Source organism: Octopus bimaculoides, chromosome 1, assembly GCF_001194135.2.
Source record: "Octopus bimaculoides isolate UCB-OBI-ISO-001 chromosome 1, ASM119413v2, whole genome shotgun sequence".
In the NCBI taxonomy this organism is placed as follows: Eukaryota; Metazoa; Mollusca; class Cephalopoda; order Octopoda; family Octopodidae; genus Octopus; species Octopus bimaculoides.
In genome coordinates, this window is record NC_068981.1 from 133,875,918 (window position 1) to 133,892,133 (window position 16,216).

General features: G+C 37.8%; 1 protein-coding gene across 6 annotated transcripts in view; it reads left to right on the forward strand.

Moving 5' to 3' along the window:
- Nucleotides 1-16,216, forward strand: part of LOC106873867 (glucose-induced degradation protein 4 homolog) — a 51,911-nt gene that overhangs the window by 672 nt on the left and 35,023 nt on the right. The window lies entirely within an intron of this gene.

The window sequence follows — 16,216 nt, forward strand, 5'->3', positions numbered from 1 at the left end:
TATATATATATATATATATATATATATGCATGTATATGTGTGTACGTAGTCACAGTCTGAGTAATGTGAATTTGAAAATACAGGATCAGTAATCGCGAAATGTCTGTTTCCTTTCCTTGTTGCTTTTATGAATAAATTTGCTTTGGATTGTTATCAACACTGTCTCAGATGATGTTCACGAGTTGTAATGATAATTATCCTAAGTGTGTCCTGTGATACGATCGTCCTTCATGTCACAGTATCTCATATCAATGTGATGTCTGTCCATTGAAAAAAGGCATTAATAGACATCAGCATGTGTATCTCTCTCTCTCTATATATATATATATATTTAAACATTCTCATATATATATATATTAGAATGTTTAAAGCTGTCATTTGCTCAATGTTTTTTAAAACACCGTTGATGGATTGGTTCTGTTTAATAAATGCACAACTGTACCAGTTATGTAGCTGGAGGTGAAGACTGTAGATTAGAAAATGTTAATCTCACGGAAAACCGTTTTCAAAACTTGGCTTCGACTCCCTTCTATAGGAGCTGTATCACTTCACGATTTTATTATTATTAGTTTAAATAATGCGACTATGCCTCATGGAAAGATTCATGTTTATCACATTTACATGAGATAAATTAGTTTTATCATGTGTATGGAAATCTAGAACATACCTCGTATTTATAAATCTTTCGTTCGTCTTTTACCTGTAGCACTCTACCTGCTGATAGTTGCTTGTTTAGCCTATCAAATTTCTAGACTAGAACTTTGTAATAAGCAGATATTTTTCTCTCTTCTGAGAGAGTTTTTGTTTGTTTGTTTTTTAACCTTTTTTAAAAAATGATTTCGCGGGTAATTAAGTGTGAGCCGGTTTCGTTTATAACTTGCACTTTGAACAAAGTGGGGGTAGGAGTCACGACGCGATCGCTCGACTTGCTAGAAATTGCAACCAAATTTTCCTGAAAATCACACCGTACTATTCTAAATAGAATTGACACATTGGAATGTGTGATCCAGGGTTAACACTTGAAAAAATAATTATTATTATGGGATTGTTACCGCTTAAAGACTTATCAACAAAGGTCACCTGATTTGGGCCTGACCTGAATCAGGACAATAATTCTTACATAAACTGAGTTGGTCTCTCTCTCTCTCTCTCTCTCTCCCTCTTTCTCTCTCCCTCTCTCTCTCTCTCTCAGCAACATACTGGGTGTACTTTTCTTGAATATTAAAATTTACTTCATCGATCCGATCAGAGTATATTACTTTTTACATTCACAAAATGTTTACACATAATTTTTTGAAACACTTATTAAAAATATAAATTAGAGTAGAATACTTCCGGCAAGAGAGAAAATTTTCTCACTGTTTGGTAGATTATTTATTAAGTTTTCCTCGTGTGTGTGTGTGTGTTCATTTAAGCCTTCCATGCTTGCATAGATTAGAGCGGGTTTTGTGGAGGCAGATTTCTTCAGCTGAGTGCCCTTCCTGTCATTAACACTCACCTGTTTCCAAGCAAGGTAATATTTTCTCATAGCTAGACATGTTTTTTTTTGTTTTGTTTTTTCATGGAAGACTGACAACAAACAACCTCGCTTGTATGACGATGATGCTCATTTACAACCATCACGCAATGCCTAAACAAGGGTACACATAAACACACACATACACGTACGCACAAGTGTGTGCATACATACGTACAGTGGGCTTCTTTCAGTTTCCCTCTACTAAATCCACTCACGTGGCTTTGGTTGACTTGGAGCTATAGCAGAAGACAAGGTGCCACGCAGTGAGATTTAACCCTTTAGCATTCAGATTACTGTGTCACCTGTAATATTTATTCACATTGCTTTGAATTAATCTTGCATTATCTTCAAGATTCCAATGATGTGATTATTTAGTTTTAGAATGACATTGTAGATTGAGGTGTGAGAGACCAGATTCAGTCAGTTTGGACATAAAACAGATAGAATATTTGGGCCAGATTTGGCTGGTTTAAATACTAAAGAGTTAACCTCTCTTAGATGGTAAACAACTTCTTAACCACACAGCCTCATCTCCTTCAGTTTGTGTGTCATCAGCATCATTATCATCATATAACGTCCGTTGTCCATGTTGGCATGGGTTGGATGGCTTGACCAGAGCTAGCAAGCTGGAGATCCGCACCCTATTTCCATAATAACATGTTTCAGTAGAATATACCAAAAGGAACTACCAAAATTTTTGAGTAGAATTTTAGTAGGATATTCATTCTCAAGTAAATAAAAAAAGACTTACTGAAAGTGCAATACAGGAGGATTGAACTTGAAAGCACACAGCTACAAAGCAAACTTCTTAACAACGCAACCAAAAGTTTCCTATCAGACCACTCCATTTAAAACATTCTTATCCCAGTAGTATAGTCGTGAGGGTGGCACTTTTCGGTTTGCTGTATAAGCCGTATTGCTCCCAGAATCAGGAGGAAAACGCATGGGCTGCTCTGGGTGGCACACATTCTAACTACTCTGCTATCTCTTCCTTCTGTGCATTGATCACTTTTCTATCATACAGATAACACCATCCTCACTTTTCTTTAATCTCCTACATTACACTTAAACACTTCAGTGTTTGCACTGCTTTCATGGAAATACTTCAGTAGGAACAACACAACCAGTTCTCCTTTGACAGTACTTAGACATTTACTACACAAACAAGGAGACAATCTTGCAACACTGCACTCACTCTATTCATGAACAACACTTAGCTACAACTAGAAGACTAGCCTTCTTCTTCAAAACAAGAAAAATTATTGTCCTGAAAAGTAGCTAACTTTCTGCAAAGCTCAAATTAAACCCACAATGTTGTATTGTTCATATATCTGTGGTGGTGTTGCTATTACAAACATAAACATCCTAGACAACATAGTAATTTATCTAATTGACAGATTCACTTATCACCAGCATACCACAATCATTTGCTCACAGACCATTGTTTTATCTTCCTGCCTGTTCTACTGCTATTATAATGCCTTATACCAGTGGTTCCCAAACTTTTTCATGCTGCCACCCCCTTGGCACCCAGACCACATACCTAACGCCCTCCACCAACTCACCACCACAAATATAGACCATTTTCTGCAACAAATTCAAAACAACTGTATTCCACAAATAAAACCTAACCTAATTAACCCATTGTTTTTACATTTGTTGCCTCCACTTCAGCACCCTACTGAATCTTTTCACTTCCGCAAGGGGCCACTACCACACCACTGCCTTATACTCTACAGAATTAGCTATCTACTTATACCCTACTCCTGCTCCCTCAACACACCTATTTCTCCTCTTCTTATGTCCCTATAGCCCCTCACTCTCAGACTGCACACTAAATACAGTCATTCCTCTCCAAAATCTCAACCCTGTAGAATTGCCTCTCGGGCAATGTTTTACTACACAAATGTCACTTTGCTGATGTTTCAACCAAATACTCTCTGAGTGAAAGAACTTAGCTATGAATGTATGCTAGATGCTGCATTTCCACTTCAAAAGAACTAATATAAAAACACTAAAGAATAATTCACTCTGTAAAATAGTCAACTCTGTAAAGTTGTTGGTGTTAGGAAGGGCACCCAACCATAGAAACCATGCCAAAGTAAACAGTGGATCTTAGTGCAGTCCTTTAGTTTATCAGCTCCTTATCCATCCAACCCATGCCAGCATGGAAGACGGATGTTAAATGATGATGATGACAAATAATTATCTTCACCATCAACGTTGCCTTTCATCCTTTTGGGGGTCGATAAATTAAGTACCAGATGCATACTTGGGTTGATCTAATCAACTGACACCCTCCCCCAAAAAAATTCAGGCTTTGTGCCTAGAGTAGAAAAGAATTATCATTACCGTTTAATATCCATGTTCCATGCTGGTATGAGTTGAACCATTTGACAGGATCAGATGAGGGTCCAAGGACTACCTCATACTCTAGTGTCAGTATTGGCATGATTTCTACACCTGGATACCCTTCCTAATGCCAATCACTTTACAGTGTGTATTGGATGCGTTTGTGTGTGTGTGTGTGTGTCACTGGCACTAATGAGGTCACCATGCAGCTCACAAATCTGCAAAACCCAAAGAAGAAGGAGGAATGTCTTTATGCTAGATGGGAGTTAAGATGTGAGAGAAGGAAGTGGAATAGAGGAGCTACATGGAGAAGAAAGTGTTGTAGCGGCGCTACATGGCTGCTCACATTTAGGGGAGAAGTGAGAATGAATCAGTAGTAGCTGCAAAGAGGTAAATAGTAGTGTAGTGTTGAGATGTCTAGGTGCTACCTCAAGGGATGATGTGAGTGGTGACAGAGAAGCTAAGAGTGCAAATGTGTAGGGCTTACAAGAGTAAATGATGGGAGTAAGAGATAGGAAAAATGGGAGAGGAAAAGTAGGCAACATCTGTAAAGATTGGGTTGGGCTGAAGAGTGGCTGGACAGAAAGATAGATATGGGGAAGGGAGATGGCCAGTGATGCAGGAGTTGGAGAAGATACAGGAATGCAAACAACAGGATAGTAATGATGGTACAGTTGGCAGGAGATGGAGACGAAATGACATGTTTAGGTTGGCTACAGGAGAGAGGGAGAAAAACAGAGAGGCATAGTGCATAAGGAGAGATAATTTGGTGGTCCAGTGGTGGGAGAGGGGATGATACAAAGTTGTGTTAGGTGCTATGTTAATATAATGAACTTGTATACAGTATTCAGGTGCTCGACAACTCATCAGAAAAAGTAACCAAAATTGTATGGGAAATGAACTGTGAATGAGTCTTTAAAAAAAAAAACACGGGGCAAGGAGCATCAGATGTTGGTGAATTTCAGGAAGCAGGAAAGTTTTGAAGAATGTAGTGTCTCAACAGCTAACAACTGATGCAGGTAGTTTATTCCATACTTCAGTAATTCTGAGTTCAAAATTTGCCATGGTCAACTTTACCTTTCATCCTTTCAGGGTTGATAAATTAAATACCAAACAAGTACTGGTGTCGATGAAATCAACTAACCCCCTCCCCCAAAATTTCAGGCCTTGTGCCTATGGTAGAAATGAATATTAGATATGGCCATAAAGCTTGGCAGATCTATAGTCTTATCCCTCATGCTAGGTGCAAATAAATAGTAGATAGAATAATGCTTGTTGTGGTGTGTAAGTTCAGTACAGTTTAGAAATCTATTGTGCATCAAAGATAGGCTCATGTAAGAGAAACAATTAAAATGGTATGGACACCCATCCTAGCATGGAAATGGACATTAAATGATAAGAGGAGAAATATTTGAGGAAACAGCAATGTGAATTAATAATGAAAAGTAACCAGAGTGAGAGTAGATCAAAGCAGATTTTTAATGACACATAAACCCACATATGTCTATTGTATAGGATTTTGAGAAAATGCTCAATAACTCAACTTACTATTATGTTTTTTATCATAGCTTTATATTAACAAACAACAGCAGTCTTTTGTGAAGCACATTCCTAAAATAGTTTCTCAACTAATTCTGTTTTATCAATACTTGTTATGTAGCCAATGTAGAATAATATTTTACTTATAAACTTTGTTAATAGGATCCTTTATATAATAGCAGTGCGTTGGGTGAATGAGTTAGTCAGACAAAATACCTTGTGGTGTTTAATTACATACCTCTACATGAAGGTTGAGTTTTACCTTTCATTCTTTGTGAAATAATAAAGTACCAGTAAAATACCATCTTTTATCTTTTACTTCTTTTGGTCATTAGACTGTGGCCATGCTGGGGCACCACCTTGAAGAATTTTTAGTTGGATGAATTGCTCTCAGTACTTTTTTTTTTTTGTCAGCCTGGTATTTATTCTATTGCTCTCTTTTGTTGAACTGCTAAGTTACAGGGACATAAACACACCAACACCAGTTGTCAGGTTGTGGTGGGAGGCAAACACAGACACAAAGACACTCATAGATATATATTTATATAACAGACTTCTTTCAGTTTCCATTTTCCAGATCCACTCACAAGGTTTTAGTCAGCCCAAGGCTATAGCAGAAGACACTTGCCCAAGGTACCATGCAGTAGTACTAAACCCAGAACCTTGTGGTTAGGAAGCAAGCTTCTTACCACACAGCCATGCCTGCTCAGGATAATCAACCGTTTTCCTTCTATCAAAAATGTGTCACCTTTTGCCTAAATGAGAAAACAGTATTATTGTTCTCAATGAGTATAGTTCTGAAGAGATTCCTTACCACCTTTAACCCATTTGATACCAACCTGGCTGAAACCGCATCTGGCTCTGTAGTACAAATGTCTTGTCTTCATAAGTTCTGAATTAAAATTTTCCACCAAACCATAGTCACAATTTATGTTCCTAACACTAGCTTAATGATAACTAAGTTATTTTTACTAAATACTTTGTTGCATTTAAAATTAATTAAAAGAAACACAGAGCATCTCAAAATAAATACGGTAACAAAAGGGTTCAGGGGCATTTAAGAGCCATAAAGTGGATGGCGAACAATACATTTATTTTAAATTTCATTGTGTTTGTATGATTATGAAGCTTGCTTCCCAGCCATATTGTTTTAGGTTCAGTCCCACTACAGGGTAGTTTGGCATAGTGTCTTCCACTATAGCCCCCCCCCCCCAGGTCAACCAAAGCCTTATGAGTGGATTTTGTAGAGAGAAAACGAAAGAAACGCATTGTGTGTGTGTGTGTGTTCTTTTTGAGTTTGCCCTTCACTATTGTTTGACACCTGGTGTTAGTTAGTTTAGGTCCCTATAACTTAACAGTTTACCCAAAGCAATCAATAGAATAAGTACCAGATTTAAGAATAAGATTTGTTCGACTAAAGTTCTTCAGGGTGGTACCCCAGCATGGGCAGAGTCCATTTACTGAAACATGTAGAAGATAGAAGAGTAAAAGTTGGTTGTTAGTATGTGTCCAAATGTTTTAGGTAGAAATTCAGTAAGAAAGGTTGAATAAGACTTTGCCTGAAATTATATAAAAATTAATATATTGTGTAAAATTGTCAATTTATTGATCCAAGCAACTTATGTACGTCTTTACTCTCAAAATACAGAGAGAAAAATCAATCAATAAGAAAAATGTTTTCAGATTATGTGTCTGTGTATGAGAAAAAAAAATCAGATATTGAGTGGAGCAATATGTCAATAAATACCTAAAGGTTGAACTCAGAACGAGATGGTTGGGTGCAACATTTTGGATGCTGAGGATTTAACACGGCTGACTGGAAATTCAGTCCGATTTAGCCACAGTACTTTTTGAGTACACACACACACATATATACACATATGCAGCAATATACACCTACAGATAGAAAGAGCGAGAGAGAGGCATTACAATTTATTGACATGATTGATATAGACACTTTCTCGCTTCTCATACATATAGATAAATATACTCACACACATAACTTTTTTTTTTTTTTATCCTTTAGCTCCAGCAAAGCTATTCCAGACATACCTAGGACTGTGGAGTTTGTATGCAAAATTATTGACTCTGACTCCTCAGTTTTTGTTACCTCTGGTTCTGACTCCTCAACTTGTAATTAGAATAATTGTACATTCTTTATGTTGATTAATAGTATACAACTTACATGACCAAAGTAGGTTACTTTTTATCACTATTAACCCATTACCTCCCATAATTCTATTAACTGGAATTTTTTTATGAAACTTTGATTTCTAGCATAAAACAGCCTTAGAAACACGCTGGAATGATCAAAATAACATTTCAAAATAACATTTTAAATAGAAATAAGCGAGACATTGGGTGAAAAATTAGCAAACCTCATTTGAATATCAGAGAAATATACCTGGTAGATATAGCAAAAAGGTTAGATATGTGTAAATATTGACAGATAATTACGAAATTTGTAATTTTTAAGTGATCTCATATGAGATCACTGGTGCGTAATGGGTTAAAGTTTACATTTAAAGGTTATAGCTGTGATGTTATATTATCTATCAAAGAACTTTCACTTGATAATAACCCTTCGGCATTTAAACTGGCCCAAATATTCTACCTGTTTTATGTTCAAACTGGCCAGATCTGACACCTTGCACCTACCCTACAATGTCGTTCTAAAAATAAACAATCATACCATTAAAATTTCAAAGCTATGAGATGATGCACAATTAATTCAATACAATGTGAATAAATAAACATTACATTTGATGCATGGTTTAGTGGTTAGGGCATTCAGCTCATGATCGTAAGGTCATGAGTTCAATTCCCAGCGACACGTTGTGTCCTTGAGCAAGACACTTTATTTCACGGTTTCTCCAGTCCACTCAGCTGACAAAAATGAGTAGTACCTGTATTTCAAAGGGTCAGCCTTGTCACGCTGAATCTCCCTGAGAACTAAGTTAAGGGCACACATGTTCATGGAGTGCTCAGTCACCTACATGTTAATTTCACGAGCAAGCTGTCCCATTGATCGTATCAGCTGGGACCCTCGTCATCGTAACCGACAGAGTGCTCCTACTCCTACATTTGGCAGAGTAATCTGAATGTTAAAGGGTTAAACATAAACACAATGGGGGTTAATCTCACTTTGCAACCACGTAGTTTTGGGTTCAGTCCCATTGTGCAGCACCATGGGCAAGTTTGTCATTGTCCCCACCACCACTTGACAACCATTGTTGGTTTGTTTACATCTCCATAACTTAGTGGTTCAGCAAAATGAATTAATAGGATAAGCACCAGACTTTAATAAAAAATAAGTACTTGGGTCAATTTGTTTGACCGAACCCTTCAAGGAAGTGCTCCAGCATGGTCACAGTCCAATAACTGAATCAAGAAAAAGATAAAAGATAAAGAGACACTACATCTATTGAAGAGGGATTAAATAAAAAAATCCATATCCAAAGTTTACTAATCTTAAAACCAGAATTGCTTCTACTAGGCCCTCTTTCATTGGAGCCATTAAATCTAATTTGAATATTTTCAAATTAGTAATTTTGAAATTAATCAAATTAGTACCTGTGAAATTGAAAGTTTTAGTGCGTTATATTACATTTTACATTTCTTCCCAACTGCATGGTTTCAGGTTCAGTCCCACCGCGTGGCACCTTGGGCAAGTGTCTTTTGCTATAGCCCCGAGCCGACCGAAGCTTTGTGATTGAATTTGGTAGGCAGAAGTTTACTGCCGTGTGTGTATATGTCTGTGTATGTGCTTGTGCCTCTCTCCCATAGAGAGAGAGAGAGAGAGAGAAAAAGATTTCAATTTATCATGCAATACTCAGTTTAATTATCAATCTTTATGTCAACCCCTGATATTTTTCGTTATGGAATCGATGAAGCAAAGCTTCATACTTTTACAAGTACAATGCATTAACCCTTTTGTTATTAAACCCCGTGAGACTGCCCTTGGTTTTGTTATGCAAACTCTCTGTTTTAAAATGATTTAAATTTTAAAAATCTTCCATCAAAATTTCATGGAAATTTATGTTTCAAACATCAGATTAATAATGACAGAATTATTTTACTAAATTCTTAATTATTTTCAAAATTAATTAAAAGAAAGGCAGTGTATGTCTACAGAAATATGATAATGAAATAGTTAAATATATTGGTTTCAAATTTTGAAACAAGGCCAGCAGTTTGGGGGAATGGGTTAAGTTGACTAAATTGACCCCAGTGCTCTACTGCTAGTTATTTTATTGACCCCTAAAGGATGAAAGCAAAGTCAACACCAACAGAATTTGAACTCGGAGCATAATGACAGATAAAATGCTACTGAACACTTTGTTCAGCATGCTAACAATTCAGCCAGCTCACCACCTTAAAAGGGTTTAAATATTTTAACCCCTAACTTAACTATTTTATATTCTTCTTTGAAAAGTTAAACACATACCCTTTTCTTGACATCTATTCTTTCTTTTTCTTTTATTCTTTTGCTTATTCTTTGTAAGCCTGGTACTTCTTCTATTGGTCTCTTTGTTAAACCACTAAGTTACAAGGACATAAACACACCAACATCGGTTGTCAAGTGATGGTGGAGGGGAAACACAGACACACAAACACACACACACACATATATACGATGGGCTTCTTTCAGTTTCCATCTACCAAATCCACACACAAGGCTTTGGTCAGCCCGAGGCTATAGTAGAAGACACTTGCCCAAGGTGCCACACAGTGGGACTGAACCTGGCACCATGTGGTTGGAAAGCACACTTCTTACCGTACAGCTGTGTCTGCGTTTGCAGTTCTATATGAACTTTTGGAGAAGAATGCTTTCAAGAATAGTTCATAAAATACTGGTTTCACATTTTGGCACAAGGCCAGCAATTTCAAGGAAGGAAGAAGTTGATTACATTGACCCCAGTGTTCAACTGGTACTTATTTTATTAACCCCCAACAGGAGAAAAGGCAAAATCGACCTCGACTGAATTTGAACTCAGATTGTAAAGATGTGTGAAATGCCACTAACCATTTTGCCCTGTATACATTGTATTATAGGCACAAGGCCTGAAATTTGGGGGAGGGGGATAATCAATTACATCGACCCCGTAATTTGAACTCAGAATGTAGCAGCAGATGAAATACCAATAAGCATTTCACCCAGCATGCTAACGACTCTGCCAGCTCCCCACCTTTTGCTCAGTATACTTACGATTCTGCCAGATTGAAGCCTTAGTTTGTAGAAATATTAAGTTTAATTCAATATGAACTGGTCATCATCATCACCATTTTGATATTCACTTTTCCATGCTTGCACCGGTCAGATTTTCTAAAGCAGGATACTCTTCCTGTTGCTAATCCTCACCTGTTTCTGAACATGGTCATATGTCCTTTAATTCTTCAAATATGACTACCTCAATGACCAGACATCTTTACATCTTTACTGAAATCGAAATCGAACTAAATTCGACGACTGGCACCCATGCCAACGTCGTCTCCTTCATTGGACACAAAACTCAGCTTGCGAAGACTTATTGGGGCAAGCGAAAGCGAAATCGGGATAGCACCTGTGCCCAGCGTTGCCTTTCTGGCACTTGTGCCCGTGACATGTGTAAGGATTTTCGTGCGAGATCATTGCCAGTGCCCCTGGAGTGGCTCTTGTGTGGGTGGCACATAAAATACACCATTTTGAGCGTGGCCATTGCCAGTACCGCCTGACTGGCCTTCGTGCCGGTGGCACGTAAAAGCACCCACTACACTCTCTGAGTGGCTGGCGTTAGGAAGGGCATCCAGCTGTAGAAACTCTGCCAGATCAGATTGGAGCCTGGTGTAGCCATCTGATTTCACCAGTCCTCAGTCAAATCGTCCAACCCATGCTAGCATGGAAAGCGGACGTTAAACGATGATGATGATGATTGATACGATTAACTGAACAGCCTGCTTGTGAAATTAATGTGCGAGTGGCGGATCACTGCACTCTTCAGACATGCACATCCTTAACCCTTTAGCATTTAAACCAGCCATATCCAGCCAAAAGTATTCTGGCTGTTCTATGTTCAAACTGGCCGGATCTGGTCTCTCACACCAACCCTACAATATCATTTTAAAAATTAACAGCTACCTCATCAAAAGCTTATAGCTACAAGATAATGCATGATTAGTTCAAAACAATGTGGGTAAAAAAGCATTAATTATGGCAGAATAATGTGAACACTAAAGGGTTAATGTAGTCCTCAGGGAGATTCACTGTGACATGGAATGTAACAAGGCTGGCCTTTTTAACTGGCTTCAACCATCAAATTACAGCTCAAAAATATGCCCTAACCCACAGCAGCCATTTCAAAGTGTTGATTCACTTGAAGTTGAGAAACTGATTTCAAATTCTTTTATTTCTTTCTACTGTGACCGAGTAACAACGCTATTTTCTAACTCTTAAAAATAACTAACTTTATTTTTCCGACAGCGTGCAGCAGACCTGCAAAGTACACAACTCACACTCTCTCTCTCTCTCTCTCTCTCTCTCTCTCTCTCAGACACACACACACACTCTCTCTCTCTCTTACACACACACACACTCGCACACTCATACACACACAAATACACACTTTTACACACACACACTCTCTCTCTCTCTCACACACACTCACACAAATACATACTTTTACACACACTCACACACTCTCTCTGTCTCCCTCCTCTCTCTCTCTCTCTCTCTCTGGCTGGCTGGATGATGAACAACAAGCTGTTCACTACAAATGGTTTTTACATTTCCTTTTCACTTCTGTTTCTTTCTCAGATTGAATGACAGACATACCAGTCAGTTGCATATTATAAGAGTGTCTACTGTCACTACCACCACCACCACCACTACTATTAATTTGTATTTCTGTTGCTGTAGTTAAAAGCTAGTGTTAACATGTTTAAAGCAATGAGCATAAAAAGATCTAATTAAAATTAATTATATGATGAGTAAAAGACATATGCTCAATGACTACTATTTATTTTAATCATTTAATACAATTATGGGAAACAACTTAAGATATATTTCAGTCTTATTAAACCTCATTATCATGCTTACTTAAATATTGGTTTCACATTTTGGCACAAGGCCATAAATTTCAGGAAAGGGGATTGAGTTGATTATATCGACCCCAGTGTTCAACTGGCACTTATTTTATTGACCTTGAAAGGACAAAAAAAACAAAGTAGACCTCAGTAGAATTTGAACTCAGAACATGAAAATGGATGAAATGCTGCTAGGCATTTTGCCCAGCAGGCTAACAATTCTGCCAGCTTGATGCCTTAATGCTTGCTGGAATATTGATAAGAGAATCATTATATAAATGTACAATACTGTATATGAGTAGATGTGAAATATATTTTAAAATAAATGACAAATGTTTATTATTGCTATACCTCTGCTTAACCCATTACCTCCCATAATTCTGTCAAATGGAATTTTTTTATGAAACTTCTGATTTCTAGCATAAAACGGCCTTAGAAACACGCTGGAATGATCAAATTAACATTTCAAAATAACATTTTAAATAGAAATAAGCAAGATATTGGGTGAAAAATTAGCAAACCTCATTTGAATATCAGAGAAATATACCTAGTAGATATAGCAAAAAGGTTAGATATGTGTAAATATTGACAGATAATTAACGAAATTTGTAATTTTTAAGTGATCTCATATGAGATCACTGGTAGGTAATGGGTTAACTGGGCTATAGTCATCAATAGCTAATTAGCATATAAGTAGATGCTTTTTATATGGTACTGGCACTACTAGTAACCTCACAAGTGTTGGAGCCTTGGAAAATTTACTCAGTACATTCTATGAGACGGTTTGCATTAGGAAGGACATCCAGTCATAGAAACTATGCCGAAGCAGGTGTTACAGCTTGACTCAATCCCCTGGATTATCAACTCGTGTCAAAACATCCAACCCATGCCAGCATGGAAAATGAACATTAAACAATGATGATGTGGTGCAACCGGATAGGTTTTTACAAAAACTAATGACATCGAACTTGTAAAGAGAAATTGCAAACAAAATAATTAAAAGAATTAAATAGTTGGAAAATATTTACAATTAAGACTTCCTCCATATTTTTTTTTTCTTTATGATGGAAAATGGGAAGCTTTTGTCCCTTCAGGTTCACTAATTGGAACTAGCAAGAGAGCTTATATGTGACTGTTCAATGCTTAGCCTGCTAAAATAGTAGCCAAGTCTCCCACAGATTACAGCCTACTGCCTTAAGCAAAAGAGGGAGACATTGAATGTTGTAGTTCATGATACTTGGTGCCTCATAAAAAGTTACCGTATCAGGACAATTACCCCTCTCCCTTGGTTAATTACCCCCTTTCCAATATATTAAGAAGTTTTAAATCATCATCTGTTGTCCTCAGGGGTCATTGTCCTTGGGAGGTTATTCTCCATGGGGGATGAATGTCCTGGACTCAAAGTTACACTTTTGATAATAGATTGATTCAAAATATAACCTCAAATGTAAGCACTACACCTCTGTCCATCTCTTTTCATTACTCTGTAATGGTGAATTGGTCATCACATTGTCTTCAACTAGCAGCTCTTGTTTGGTTGACAATTTTAACCAAACACAAGCTAAATCTATACACTGGTTTTTATTATATCTTTTTTTATATTAACCCTTCCGGGTTGCATCCCTTTTTAGATATTTGTATGGACTAGTGTCTCTAAGTCACATGTTTGTGTGTACCTTAGACTACATTATTCAAAGTATCCTCTTTCATAGGTACATAGATACTTATTGATCCTTTCTGTCCCCTTTTACCCTGTTCCAATGAGTTGTTGTGCACTTGAGCACTGTTTATAACAATCTCATCATCATCATCATTATTTGAAAGGTGGTGAGTTGGCAGAATCATAAGTGCGTCAAGTAAAAGGCATTTCGTCTGCCTTTATGTTCTGAGTTCAAATTCCGCCAAGGTCAACTTGGCCTATCGTCCTTTCAGGATCAATAAAATAGGTACCAGTTGAGCACTGGGGTCGATGTGATTGACTAAATCTTCTCCCAAAATTTCAGGCCTTGTGTCCATAATAAGAAAGAGTTATTATTATTACTTTGCCTTTCATCCTTTTGGGTTCGATAAATTAAGTACCAGTGAAACACTGGGGATCACTGCAATCAACTTGTCTCATCATCATCATCATCGTTTAACGTCCACTTCCAAGCTGGCATGGGTTGGATGGTTTGACTGAGGACTGGCAAGCCAGGGGGCTGCACCAGGCTCCAATCTGATCTGGTAAGGTTTCTACAGCTGGATGCCCTTCCTAACACCAACCACTCTGATAGTGTAGTGGGTGCTTTTTAGGTGCCACCAGCATGGGAGCCAGTCAGGCAGCACTGGCATCAACCCTGCTCAAATGGTGCTTTTCACATGCCACCAGCTAGGGACCCAGTTAGGCAGTACTGGCATCGACCAGATGCTGACATCCGTGCTGGTGGATGCTCATATGGTGCTTTTTACCTTCCACCAGCACGGAAGCCAGTCCAGTGGAACTGGCATCGACCACACTCAAATGGTGCTTTTTACGTTCCACCAGCACGGGTGCCAGTCAGGCAGTACTGGCATCACCCACAACAATGATTTCACTTGACTCAACAGGTCTTCTCAAGCAGAGCATATTGCCTAATGATTGTAGGGTACTCTTAAATGGACTGGTTATGCAACACTGGCATAGGTCTCACTTGGCTTGCCAGGTCTTCTCAAGCACATCCTCCTACAAAATTTCATGCTTTTGCCTGTAGTAGAAAGGATGATGATGATGATGATGATGGTGATAACATTTATTTTACATGTTAGTATTCATAACAGTCAGTAGTGTAAAATACATTCAAATATTGATTTCTTACATTAGTATAATGCTAGAAATTCGGTGGGAGGGGAAAGGAACAGTCAATTATATTGAGCCAGTACTTGACTGGCACTTCACTTTATCGATCTCAAGAGAATGAAAGGCAAATATCAGGCACAATTTTGTTTTCAAAACAATTTATCTTTCACTCTCATATTCAAAATAAATTTCTTATAATCGTGTAATGGAATGAAAGTGTGGATTACATCAAGTTTAACCTTCCATCTTTAATGTTACTTCTGTTGGCATTTAATTTGTGTTATAGTATTGGTTATATTCAAGAACTGATTATGAATTTTATATGAATATGCTCTACACTGTAGCATAATAGCAACTTAACAAATTATATATATGTGTGTGTGTGTGTGTACATGCCTATATATCATATATACATATATATCAATATATATATATATACATGTACACACACAAACACGCAAACATATGTATATATATATATATACACACACACACACACACACACACTCAAGGGAGAGCCAAAAGGTAATGGAAATAAAGATTGCATTATTTTTTGATTCACCTTCGTGTGTGTGTGCGTGCATGCATGTGTGTGTACATGTACACACACACGTGTGTATATCATCATCATCGTTTAACGTCCGCTTTCCATGCTAGCATGGGTTGGACGATTTGACTGAGGACTGGTGAAACCAGATGGCTACACCAGGCTCCAATCTGATTTGGCAGAGTTTCTACAGCTGGATGCCCTTCTTAACACCAACCACTCAGAGAGTGTAGTGGGTGCTTTTACGTGCCACCCGCACAAGGCCAGTCAAGAGGTACTGGCAACGGCCACGCTCAAATGGTGTATTTTATGTGCCACCCGCACAAGAGCCAGTCCAGGGGCACTGGCAATGATCTCGCTCGAAAGTCCATTACACATGCCA